The 13,275-nt window shown below is 47.2% G+C and overlaps 1 protein-coding gene across 1 annotated transcript in view; it reads left to right on the top strand.

Moving 5' to 3' along the window:
* OGFRL1 (opioid growth factor receptor like 1) overlaps nucleotides 1-13,275 on the top strand; it is a 307,750-nt gene that overhangs the window by 194,585 nt on the left and 99,890 nt on the right. The window lies entirely within an intron of this gene.

Consider the following 13,275-nt stretch of genomic DNA (forward strand, 5'->3'; position numbering starts at 1 on the left):
GTTCATGCTGTAGTGAAAAGGGCATCACCCGCTCAGTTGTAGGTAGGCGTGGGCACTTATGTCATTTGAGTGAATTTTGTGGCACTGATAAATAAGTTAAACCCATAAATTAGGTGGAAGACCAGGATGTGTAAGGTGCTGTGGTGGGAGGCCAAGTAGGTTGGAGTTTACAAAACTGTAATCATTGTGCTGGGAACATTCAGTTGTCAAAAGATGTGATTCTGCCGTATGTGCTGTGGGTATTGGAATGGTTCACTAGAGTTGATGATTCGAAGTGTCTAACGTTTGGACACTAGGACAGTCCTTTGGGTTATGGCTATATCCCAAAAATAAGAGTCAAAATCTTTCTTGGAAGCTATTTTGGGATAGTGGGGAAGTCTTCCAAGTCTGAGATACAGCTACTTGCATTGAATACATATGATGGCAAACTCCTAAATATGGTGCAGCATTCACGCTTACGACTAAAGTTGCGCTGTGCCACAGATTATACTGAGCAGGTGATTGGGATGTGAGTCCATTTATGGTAAACAATGACAAAAAGGTTGTGGTTTACTTTGGTCACTGCACCATACCTTTTAATGTGGAAGCAAACCTTTTACCAAGGAAAAAGTCTGGTCAGTCACGGTGTAAGAAACCGTATGCAATCTGGCACACCTGTCAAGGCTCACAGTTCAATGTATTTTGTAAGATAGCAGCTACCAATCAGAAATTAATGAATGCCATTCGGTTGTTAAGCCCAATGTCTACTTTATTCTTGTTTTTTTTTAAATCCACTGTTCCCTTCTGAAGAGGAGTTTGTCTGAATTCCCACCTCTGGGTCTCTAACTTCTTCAGCATGGGGTTTTAGTGGATTCACATGCTATGAATATTCCTAGTCGTGGCCATCTTCAGATTTTTACTGCACGTTTTTGTGTTGGGAGTCCTCGAGTTTTGCACCTCGACTTCCTAAAGTGTTTAGCCTATTTTTGATAGTTGTCTTCAAATGTTTTCTTCAATCCGTCACTGTTGTGACTTGGCAGTGGGGATCCATTGGCGGTCTCGATTTCCCACCTTCCATCGCATCACTAAGCTGTGTGAGACTGCAAGCTGTGTTTTGGGCCTAGTACACTGGCCATATTGGAGGCCAAGAAGAAGACCCTCTCGAAGGCCTGCTCCAGATGCGGTTAGAAGAATGTTTTCATCGAGACTGCCACCAAAAGTGTATTTACTGCCTGCACCCGGACCACGATGTGGAGGGATGCCCAATCTGCCAGTCTTTCTGACCTAAAATGAGAAAATGTCGCCATTGGAGGCTGGTGTCATGCCTGGACGAAGGTAAAGCCTCTGACTTCGCGTCTGTGCACAGTCATGCCTCTGCCAGGGCTAGCAGACCCAAGGAGCGTACTCCCTCTGGCAAGAGGTTGAGGTCCTTTGAGGACGGTTCACACACTGCGTCTGCTACATCATCGAGCACTGCAGTCGCAGTGTCTATCGTCTGGATCAGTGATGGCCACAAAGGGAACCCTGTCTTCAGAGGGCCGGCGATTGTCCACTCCTTCAACGTCAACCCCATCAATGAAGTATCTTTCGTTGACAGTGTGGGATGTTTTTACCCATGCATCCAAGCCCTACCATAAAACTGTGCAGTACTGGCATGGAAAACATCATGATGGCCAGAACTCCCCAGAGAGTGCACAGGGAAAACATGAAGAATAGGCTGCCACCCATTTTTGCCTATGTTGTGAGCACAGGAAGGCACTGTCTAAAACCACCATTGGGCTACACACACAGTAGCCTGAAACCATTGGGAATGGCAATGCTGATTGCCAAAAAGCAACTCAGAACTGTGGGGAATTCATTTTCTTAATCCCAAAAATGGATGCAGTACCGACAAATTCCCCAAGGCGGCGCTAGCGGTCTAAACTCTGACAGGAGAACTGGCTGACAAAGGGACCTGAGTCAACTGGAATTCAAAGGCCTGTTGGTTAATTAAAAAATCTTAGCCACCTGCTGTTCCCAGAGGCCAAGAGGCTGGAAAACCTTAACACCTCAGAGATTCCCACACCAGGAGGCAGGATATCACATGACCCTGTTGATTGATTGAGGAGAGACTTCCAGGCAGCCTGCTGGAGCCCACACAAAAGGCTCTTTCAGTTGAATGGGGTATGTTAATTTTGAGTGTTTCCTGTCAACAGCCCTCTGCCAGCAAGGAGAGACGTGATCACGGACCCACCCAGACTTCTGGAGGCGGACCCAAACACTTTGGGGAGTTGAATTGCAACAAATATATATTTTATAGAAACAGTGATAACTTATTGTAACCAAATGACAGGAATGTACAACTTTGAGAGTCTTAGTATGGAAAATGCCCTCACGATTTGAGTCCAAACTCCGATTTGTACCATGTTCTGGGGCAAAACCCCGCTAATTATGATTATTGTAGACACTGTATTTAAGCTAGAGACATGGAAAGTTACTGGGATATATGTGGAAGGGAAATGTACCTTTGTATAATTTTTGATGAAAAACCAATGTTGCAAAACCCACTAAAATCGAAAATAAGTTGCTATTTTTGAATGCAAGCTCCTAGAAACGCCAGAGTCGGGACAGGGACTATCTTTAGTAATATATGATGTGTGTATGTGATGTCAAACAACTGTGTACCTGGGAAATATGTATTTGAATCAGGAATAGATTTGTGTGCACATTGACCAGGGGAGTGTCATTTCTGCAGGTCATAAAAATGACATCACTCTGACACACTATACCTTCCCAAATCAGGGACCAAAGAATCTATTGACCTATCAAATCAAGAGAGGGACAGGCTTAGTGATGCTAGCCTCTCCACCCACTTTTTAAAACACATAAAAAGAGACTGCTGGGACAGGTAGAGACATTCAATTCCATTTTCTGCGGGACGCTCTGCCGGGAGACTCCAGACTTCACATCCATCAATCTTCAGAGACCAGAAATTTACTTCAGAACTTAAAGCAAGGGCCTAAACCCACAAACTGAGAACTCTTCTCAGCAGGCCTCAGCATCCTTAAAATCATTTGCAAACTATTCCACAGCCGGGCGAGCTGTCTGAATTCTTTTGCCGAGAACTTTTGCCAGTACCCAGAAAGCAGTGTTCCATCCAGAATCCACTTGATACGGATCGGAACGCAGAGCTGTATCCAGAATCAGAGGCTGCTGTATCCAGAGAGGCTAGACCAGCAGAGGAGAGCTGACCCAGACCGCTGTGAGCAGAACCAGAGATCCAGATCGCTGTGAGCAGAACCGGTGCCTGATTGACCCACCGAGCAGAGAGAACCGCCGCCGGACGTGTTGACCAGATCCGCGACGAGGCCTATTTCAAATTTATATTGTGAGTACCTAGCAGAACTGTGCAGAACCAATCTCAGTTAAAATAATCTAATCCAAACTATTTTAACCCGAGTAGAACTACCTCCTAGAAATCGTGTCATCTGTCATTTTTAAAGCTGCACAACTGTCACCTGTCAATTCTGCAGCTGCAAGCTGTCACCGGTCATTTTGAGTTTACTTTAAATCCAAAAATCTACCTTTATTAAATCGTCCGTATGTCTTGAACCGTTTGGGCTAGGAACGTGGTTTAACTTTAATTATAAAGCTGTGATTCTAGGCTTTCCAACTAACATAGAACCGACTTCCTACTCCCTATACTTTTTCCGCAATCAATTTGCGATTTTGGCTCAATTTCTCCACTTGTCAAAATAGCAGCTCCATTCTTTCCTTTGTTAAAAATCAGTTTGCAACCTGGTAATAACTCATAGAGCATTGCTAAAGTGAGCCTGAACTAATACCAACAAGCAACTCTCACTCACCCTGAATCTCTAGAGGGAATTAAAATCAGTTAGCACATTTTACCATCCATTGCCATCACATTTAAAAGCATTTTGGGCCTGTGTTTCAAACTTCTACCTATTTGCTCTAAGATTTCTGGGGGGGGGGACTGAGTTCCGTATTGTATTTGATTGTATTCCTGAAGACTGTGTGTGTTACTTCCATCTCCTTGCATTGCATATAGGGGGGGTGAATTGCCACCAGGGGAAAAGTGAACATATTATCTCTTGTGAAACCATATCAGTTTATTTTCTGTACTGCATTTATTCCACCTTGCATTTCCTTGAAACCATAAAGCATTTCAGCTACCTCATCCTCTATACTACTCCTAAGTAATCAAGTGTACCACTGTAACATTACCCATTGTGGATCCACATCATATGTCTAAGTGTACTATCAGATATTAATTTGTTATAAAAGTGTGATAGATATATATTGTTATTTTTCTCAAATAAACCTTTTAAATTTGCAAAACATACCTACTTCTTGGCTCAGTGGGGTCAGGGGGATTCTAAGAGAGGGGTGTTATATAAGGGTTGTCATCCAGAGTACATGAACCGGACCTAAAAATATATCAATAAGGGTTTCCCTCAGCATCCCAGACTAGGCATTGACTTAGCTGTAGTGTTGAAGTGAAGCCGCTTAAAGTGGGGGCTCGTCCGGGATTCTGGGTTAGATCTATCACTTGTGCAGATTAATACAGTGTGCTAACTGACAGGAGACATACATCCGGTCGGATCACCACGCTGTGTTAGGCTGTAAAGCACTCCTCAAAGGAACGCTCTAAGGAAACGGTCTGTTTTGCAAAAATAAAATACAAACTTCTGTAAGTCAGGGAGGAACTCAAATTCCAGAATGACGACACTGGTAGGTGAGAGGTGAGTGGACTCATCAGGACCAAACAGTCTGGTTGCAGGCAATCGCGCAACAGGTCACTGAAACAGGGTCAGATATATGGAGAGATCAGGGTCCCCTACATGTGGCCCTGAGTGAACTATATATGGCCCCTAAAGCCAAAGATGAACATAATAAGATTGCCAGGATAGCGGCATATTTGTACCTATATATGGGAGCCATGTAGGACGAATGTGCTGAAGGCCAAGATCTGGCAAATAGGCAACAGATGGCGTTAGAGAAGGCCCAATCTGATCTGGACTCTTCTGAGCAGAGGCTGCTCAGGAGCCAGGAGTCAGAAAAGGACAGCAGACAGTACATCACTAAAATTAAGGAGGATATGGATGTGCTGCCACAGGAAAAGGCTGACCAGGATACCAGATTTCTGGCCTTGCAGAAGGAGTACCAAGAAGGTTTGGACTCCCTACTGCATAGCCAGAAAAAGCTGCAGCAACAGTTAGACTTCAATAGGGCATGTGCTGAGCAGGTAGTCACCCTGCAAGGCCACCTAGATAGGGAGAAGGCAGAGAGCAATAAACTGATTTTGAAAGACCTGGATACCCAGGCAGAGTTTGACCAGCAGCACCAGAAAGCTGGCGCCTTCCAAAGGCAAAGGGACGACCTGGCGGCACAGATGCAGGCTCTTAGTCAGGAAAGGGATACCTTAGGCCAGGAAGTCTGCCACTTAAAAAGGAAAATGGAAGAAAATCACCTGGCCCTCCAGGGACTGGGTGACCTCCAAAAAGAAAACCAGAACTTGTTAGAGCACACCAGGAGGGTGGAGGATGATCTGGCAAGAAAGGAGCAGGCCAATAGGGACACAGCTCAGGAGGTAACCCTCCTGCAGCAAAGACTGGCCCAGTACTCCAGGACCAATCAGGAGGCACAGAGAGAGAATACGGCTCTCTGCCAGCACAGTGATAGACTCCAGCAACAGGTAGAGACTGATAGTCTAGTAAGGCCTTAACTGAGGACCTGAAAGCACAGGCTCTTGCATTGCAACAGGGAGCAGGGGCGGATAGAGATGAGGTTCGCTGGGAAAGAGAAACTCCTGAGCATAACCTCAGGAGCCCTAGTACCAGAGGCCTTCATCTTGCCCAGTCCCTGGACTCTGCCACCCCCATGTCCCCTCGCACACATCAGCCCAGGGCCACGGGGATGGCAGATTACTATCCAGCTAGAAGTATGGGGCTCATAGGCCAGTACCACCCAGGAATGGAGGGGCGGGCATCTGGGTATGGGCACCCAAGCACAGTGCAATTTAGTGGGGAACCCCAGGAGAGTAGGCCCATTAAGGGCATCCTGAAAACCTCTGCCCAGTTAGGTCAGTGGGGGGGTACCCATCAAATCGTGGCAGCAAGGAGGGATCTGAAGACTCCTCTGAGCATTACAGGACACAGGAGACCAGGTCCCCACATTCTGCCAGCCATTCCCAGGCTCGCAGAATACGTGAAAACCTGGAAGATCAGACGGGCACCTCTGGGAGCAGTGCTTCTGAGTCAGAGGATGAATGGACCAGGGTTACCCGAACCAAAAAGGCCAATAAGGCAAAAAAGGGCCCTACTTAAGGACCCATTGAAACAAATAAAGGCAATAAGGAGTGTCATCACGCCTTATCATAAGAACGCCAAGTATTCCGTTTGGTAACACTTGGAGCTCTATGAACAAATGATGGAGACTTTCCATTTGAAGGACAGCCGTAGCTGCATCCAGTACGTCAAATGGACCTTCTCACCAGAATACTCCAGGTTCTTTGCAGATCTGGAGGACCAAAACCATTCAAGATGTTCCGCATATAGGGCGGCCATCTTGAAACATTTTTCTGTGCACAGAAATCCTCAAGAGGCTCGCAAGGCAGCCTACAATTTGCAATGTGGGGAGGATCAGGCCCCACAAGACTTTGTGCAAGAATTAAAGCGTGCTTTTGCGCAGACCACCAGAAGGGTTCGCACGGATAGCAGAGAATTTATCAATACGTTTTTCCATGCCTTACCCAAATACATAATGACCCAGCTCGTGAGAGATTTTCATGAGAAAAGATCTTTAGACTGGGTCATTGAACAGGCTACCCGGATCTATGAGGTGCAGAAGCCCATCGAAAAAAAAAATAATGCGCAGAAAAACCCCAAAACCAACAGCACCCCTGCTGCTGCCAAGGTGGCAGAGGTAAAGGTTGCCCCCGTTTTAGATTTGGAGATGGGGGCCTAAAAACCTGCCTGCACCAAATAACCCTAACACCAGAAGGCCCTCGGGCCAGTCACAGACAGGGAGTCAAGGAGGTAGTCCCACAAATGGGGTCCCTCGCTCCCCTGATTATGTAAGTCCCCGCTACAAGGGAAAATGACCCATCCTGGGTTATGTGTGGACTCCTCCAGCCCAAGGGGGGGGATCCGGTCAAGCACCTAACCCAGGGAATTTCCCTCCTAACGTCCCCCAGGAGGGCAGAAATTCACCAAATCCTGGGCAGAACTTTTTCCCCAGGTATCCACCCAATTTCCAGCCCCAAAATCATCCATCCTTCTTTCCCCAATTCCCTGAGCCCAGACAACCTAATCCGGGACAGGGGAGGCCAAGGGTGGAGGGGTACCCAAATCTTCCCAATCCGGGGTATTACCAGAGAAGGGATAGTTACCCTTCCCGGGACCAGCCCAAGGGAGAAAATAGAGCCCCGTATCAGCCTGAGCGGGTTTCACAACTTGAGTGCCAGGTCCGAAATATGGCACGGGATCTGGGTCACATGCTGAGGGTGCAACAGAACCCTCAGATGAGCATGTCGGCGCAGAATGCACCCAACTCTGGACCTGGTGCTCCAGAACAATGACGGGGGCAGCACCCCGATAACCCACCGGTTCCCAGGGAGGAGGCACAAGGGGAAGGGGGGTGTAAATCCTTGGAGGAAGCTTCCTTCCCAACTTGTAAACAGCCCCTGGAAAACAAGGAACCGGAAACAAAATCTCCTACCCCTAAAAGTCTGCCACCCAAGGAGCATAGAGGAGGTAGGAGAAACAAAAGACCCAAACAGACCCACTTTGTGAAGGAGGTACAGGTCTTCCAATTTGAGGGAGAGGGATCCTCAGAGGATCCTGGGAAAAGGATATTCTCCTTCAGAGATGGGGAACTCCTCCCAAGGAAAAATGGGTCCCAAGAGATTCCAATCCAGACTGGGTAGATGTGGGGATTGAGCTGTCGCCGCCCATCATCCTATCCCAGAACCAACAAAACCAAAAACCCCTGGTTCAAACCCATCCTGGTGACTGCCTCCAAAAAGGCAGGGGCGGCCCAGAACCGGAACCGGGGGAACTTAAAACCGAATCAACAGACTGGGGAGATGTGGAGACTGAGCTACCGCCGCCCATCATCTCATCCCAGAACCGACAATACCAAAATCCCCTGGTTCAAACCCATCCTGATGACTGCCTCCGAAAAGGGGGGTGTGGCCCAGAACTGGAACCAGGGGAACCCACAATGGCTCTGATCTCCAGTTGCCAACTTTTTCTTCAGATTCCCAAGACTCTCCACAGAATTCTGCCCAAATCTCTTCTCTCGCCATGTCCAAAACCAGAAAGTTAGCCCACCAGTTGTCCAAAAATGTGCATTATCTGTGCCCCCTTGAGGAGAAGGAGGGAAGATATTATGCCCCGGTACAAGTACAGGGGCAGGGTACAATTTTGGCACTGGTGGACACTGGATCCCGAGCTACCTTTCTGTCCAAAAGGGCCTTTGATGAACTAAATGCAGGAAGGGGGGAGAATTACTGTATTCCTCTCACCTCTCTTCCTGGACAACTGCAGAACTTTGACGGGAAGGAAATTCCTGTCAAGGGGACTGCAGATTTGGACATTAGAATTGGGCGACACAACACCCGGTCATAGTAGTGACTCCAGAGGGCACCCCTTGTTTACTAGGGAACAACCTTCTGAGCAGGTTGTCACCCCTAATAGATTGTGTAAACAAGGTCCTGTGGACCCAGACTAGCCGACCAATAAAATTAAAACAGTGTCAACCATGTTAGTTTAAATGGCATCTGCCACATGGTTGAACAAAAATCTGACCAAGTAGAATTTCACTTCCAGAACAACCAAATTCCAGACGTGACAGTAATAGCAGTAGGACAACAGACTGGTGATGGGAGGTCCTCTCTATTTCTGAAAATCAGCCTTCCTTCCAGTTTAAGGTGGTATTCCACACTGGAAGGAAATACTCTGAAATTCTTTACCAATCCACAACCAGACATTCCCACCCCAATAGTTCAGAAAGATGTGAAATCAGCTTAGAGCCTGGCTGATATTCAGCAAATTGGAGATCAGTTGTTAATCCCTGTTCAGTTAAATGAGGGGAAGGACTCTGTTCTCGCCCGAGTGTGTGTGAACAACGGTAAGAGCTTCATCAGCGAAGCCATGTTTCGCCAGCTCCCAAAAGATCCAGCCATTCCCACATTCAAACTGATAGACAAATGGGAAATGGACTTGGAAGCACCCAATTCAAAACATCTCCTGCCAAGCAGGTGTATGCTCAAAATCTCCATTGGCAACAAGAGCATAGTCCATAAGTGTTGGGTCGTGCGAGACGTCACTGCCGCCTTTTTCTTAGGCAGTGACATTCTCAATCGCTTTGCCATTAGTTTGGAACTAATAAACTTCAAAGCTTGGTCCAGATTAGCGGATAATCCCATGGGCTTTGATGATCAAGAAAAAGCATTTAGGTCAGCTCAATAGCTACCTTATGCAGTTGAAATTCAGCTCAAAGAGGAAGTCACCATCCCAGAAAGGACCCGACAATTCTCCCTGGAAGTGAAAGTTAAAAGAGGACAAAAATTGAAAAACCCTGATGCTTATATACATCTAAATGTTTCTCTCCAACAGCAAGGGTTAGGGGTAAACCCAACACCATTAGTCAACATAGAACATGACACCATTCCAATAGAGGTGGATAACAGCGACTAAAAGAGTATTACTCTAGACGCAGGCACCATTATTGGAATGGCGGTTGATGACCGACATTTTTCCATTGATCTAGGAAATGAACTGTTAGGACCAATCCCCAAGGACTGTTTTGACAGTGACAGTGAGGACAATACAACACCAGACAGGATTTTCACCCGGCATCGGGGGAACTTCCTGGTGTACACTTCTTGCCCTTATGGTAAGGAAGATGTGACTTGTAATACGTCAGGAGGGATGAGGTGATTTTCCAGGTCCATGAGGGCTGCCTTACCCACCTGAAGCCTCCAGTCCAAATCAGCACTCTGACCAGGGTCTTCTCCACCCAGCTGGAGGAGGCCACTGAGATAGCCAAACCAGAAGTCTTTCCCGGCTTCATGCAGATGGTGGAAGAGAGGGTCACCCTAGCTGATGCCTGGAACAGAAGCAAAAGTTGAAACAAGTTTTCTTGGACCCTGGAATGACTCCAGTGTTTGAAGCAATATCCATGGAGTCCCTTACTGAAATAATTATGAACCTTGAGTCCCGGGGAATAATCCGTCCAGTACACAGCACCTTCAATAATCCGGTGCTGGAATATTGAAGCCAAACGGCCAGTGGAGACTCTTTGCCGACCTTAGGGAGCTCAACAAATGGGTCAATACTTCCCGATGGCCTCTGGCCTACATTGACCAAGGGCTGGCCCAGATTCAAGGGTCACAAGTATTCACTGCAATAGACCTGACCAATGGATACTGGACCGTGCCTGTCAGTAGGGAGGACCAATACAAACTGGCTTTTACCTTTTGGAGGCCAGCAGTACACCTGGACCTGGACTCCCTTCGGATACCTCAACTCCCACAATGAATGCAACATTTTCTTACATAAGGCCATGCCTGACCTGGGTGCGAGGGGTAACCTGGCTTATGTAGATGATGTCCTCATCAAAAGTTCATCTGTGGAGGAACACATAGCGGAGATCCGTTATGTTCTGACACAGTTGAGGGCCGCCAGAGCAAAACCTTCCTTTCAGAAAGCACAGTGGTGTAGAACCCGTGTTAATTTCTTGGCGCATGAGATTACTCCTCAGGGTCTCTGTCCCCAAGAAAAGAAAGTGGAAGCACTTCAGAAACCGAAGGATCCCACAACTCTACGGGAACTAAGGAGCCTCCTTGGACTGACTAATTACAGCAGAAAGTTCATTGAGGGCTACGCAGAGATCACCAGACCCCTGATTCATCTCTTGAAGGGGGGGTCAAGTGGGAATGGGGTCCAGAACAATCCGAGGCAGTAAGACAACTCAAAAGAAGCCTCTCACAAGCGCCTTGCCTAGCTTACCCTGTCAGAAACAAGGAGTTCTTCCTGGAGACAGGGTTCTCTAATACGTGTTTGACGTCAGTATTATACCAAAAGCATGACAAGGTCAATAAAGTAATCTCCTATGCGAGCAAAACTTTATCCTCTGTGAAGGAAAAATTCAGCGATTGTGAAAAGGCACTCCTGGCAACGGTGTGGGCATTGAAGAATTACCGCACGTTCATCCAGGGGGAACACATCATAGTGGAGACTCCACACCAGCCTCTGCAATACCTCCAAAGTGACAGAATCCGGGCTGGAAATGTGAGTAATTCCCAAATTACTTCCTGGATTCTGTCAATGCAAGGCTTTCCTGTGGAGGTCAGATATGGCCAAAACAAGAAGAGTCCCCTCGCGCAAGGTCTGGCTGTCTTGCATGATTGTGCCAGAGAAAACTGTCTCGAGGACGAAAGTCTAAAAATCAAGGACAACATGGAGGCATACCTTTAATTCCCCACACAAAGTCTTTGAAGAAGACAAGTGTGAGGGAATGCCCACTGTCTATGTGGATGGATGCTCTTACCATGTTGACAACAACGGGGAGAAAGAACTGGTGGCCGGCGTAGGGAATGCATGGGTGAAGGAGTCCCCAGAACCCTCCGCTGGATACAAAATTGGTCCCCGAAGTAGTCGGGTTGCAGAGTTGATGGCTGTGCATCAGGCCATCCTTACTGCTGTCCACCATCAACTCCATGAACTGGTCATAATCACAGATTAGGATTATGTACGGAACGGGTTCGTGGAGCACCTGGTTAATTGGAAAACCAGAGGCATGTTATGTGCTAATAACAAACCCTTGAAACATGGGAAGTTAATCCAAAACATTGATGATCTGGTCACCTCGAATGTGATGACCATCTATTGGAAAAAGATCAAGGGTCATTCCAAAGTAGAGAGACCAGACAAAACTGGAAATGACTTAGCTGATCAGCTGGCCAAAACCGGGGCCATCCAAGGGGATCTAATTGAGATTGAGTCAATGTTGGGGGAAATCCAGGTCACTGCTATCACTAGGTCCCTGACAAATGCTCACAATGATCTTTCAACTGCACAATGGAGTAAGGAGACCCCTGATGCTGATTTGATTACAGCTCAGAAGGGGGATCCAATAATTGGTAAGTTTTACCAACACATTGAGGACCCTGAGAACCTTCCCCTGACGGATACCGATTACATTGGGAAAGAGGACCTAAGAGTGTTGATGAAATTTCCAAAAATGTTCCGAATCCAAGACTGTTTGTTGGTAAGGAAATCCCAAGCTGGCCATGATCAGTGGGTGGTCCCTACCTCATTCCGAAGCCTGATGTTAAGTCACGGCCATGATGCGGCCACCGCCGGTCATAGGGGGTTTCACACAACACTGGAAATCTTAAGAGAGGTTGCATACTGGCCACACATGGGGCAGGACCTCGACCAATACTTGAAGGGGTGTCTTGTGTGTGCACAATTTCAGCCATCGTCCCTCACGCACCGTGCGCGTCTCCAAAAGAGGGGGATGACACTGCCATGGTCAGATTTGCAAATCGACTTTGTAGCCCCTGTAATTCGCTCGTCTAGAGGAAACAAGTACATGTTGACCGTTACATGCTTGTTTACCAAGTGGGTGGAATGTCTCCCGGCCCCAAACTGCAAGGCAGAAACAGCAGCTGCCCTGATGATTAACCACATCTTCTCTCGGTTTGGTCTACCTCAAAGGATTGAGTCAGACAGGGGTAGCCACTTCACCAGTGAAGTAATGACAAAGATGTGGGAGATACTGGGGGTGAAAAGGAAGCTACACATTGCTTACAGGCCAGCTTCCTCTGGTGCAGTGGAACGCTACAACCGACAATTGTGAGCATATTAAAACAGTTTGTGGCAGATTCTGGGCCAAGTTGGGATATCCGACTACCTCTGGTCCTAATGGCCATCAGATCTACCCCTTCATCTCCAACTAAAATGTCACCATTTGAATTGATGACCGGACGCAAGATGGTGCTTCCCCAGCATCTGCTCTACAGGACCCAAGAACAGACACTGATAAATGCCTCCACAACTCATGAGTATGTGGAGAATTTAAGGAAACACCTTCAGCATGCTTTTGCCTATGCTCAGCGGAATCTAGAAAGATCAGCTGATAGCATGAAAACCCACTACGACCTGATGACCACCAGGAAGGAATATACTGTGGGGGACCGGGTCTATCTATACAATTTCCAAAGGAACCAGGCCAAACAGCGAAAATGTTTGCCTACATGGAAGGGACCGTTTGAAATTATAGACA

This window comes from Ambystoma mexicanum, chromosome 4p, assembly GCF_040938575.1.
Source record: "Ambystoma mexicanum isolate Mex_15411 chromosome 4p, UKY_AmexF1_1, whole genome shotgun sequence".
NCBI classification, from domain to species: domain Eukaryota; kingdom Metazoa; phylum Chordata; class Amphibia; order Caudata; family Ambystomatidae; genus Ambystoma; species Ambystoma mexicanum.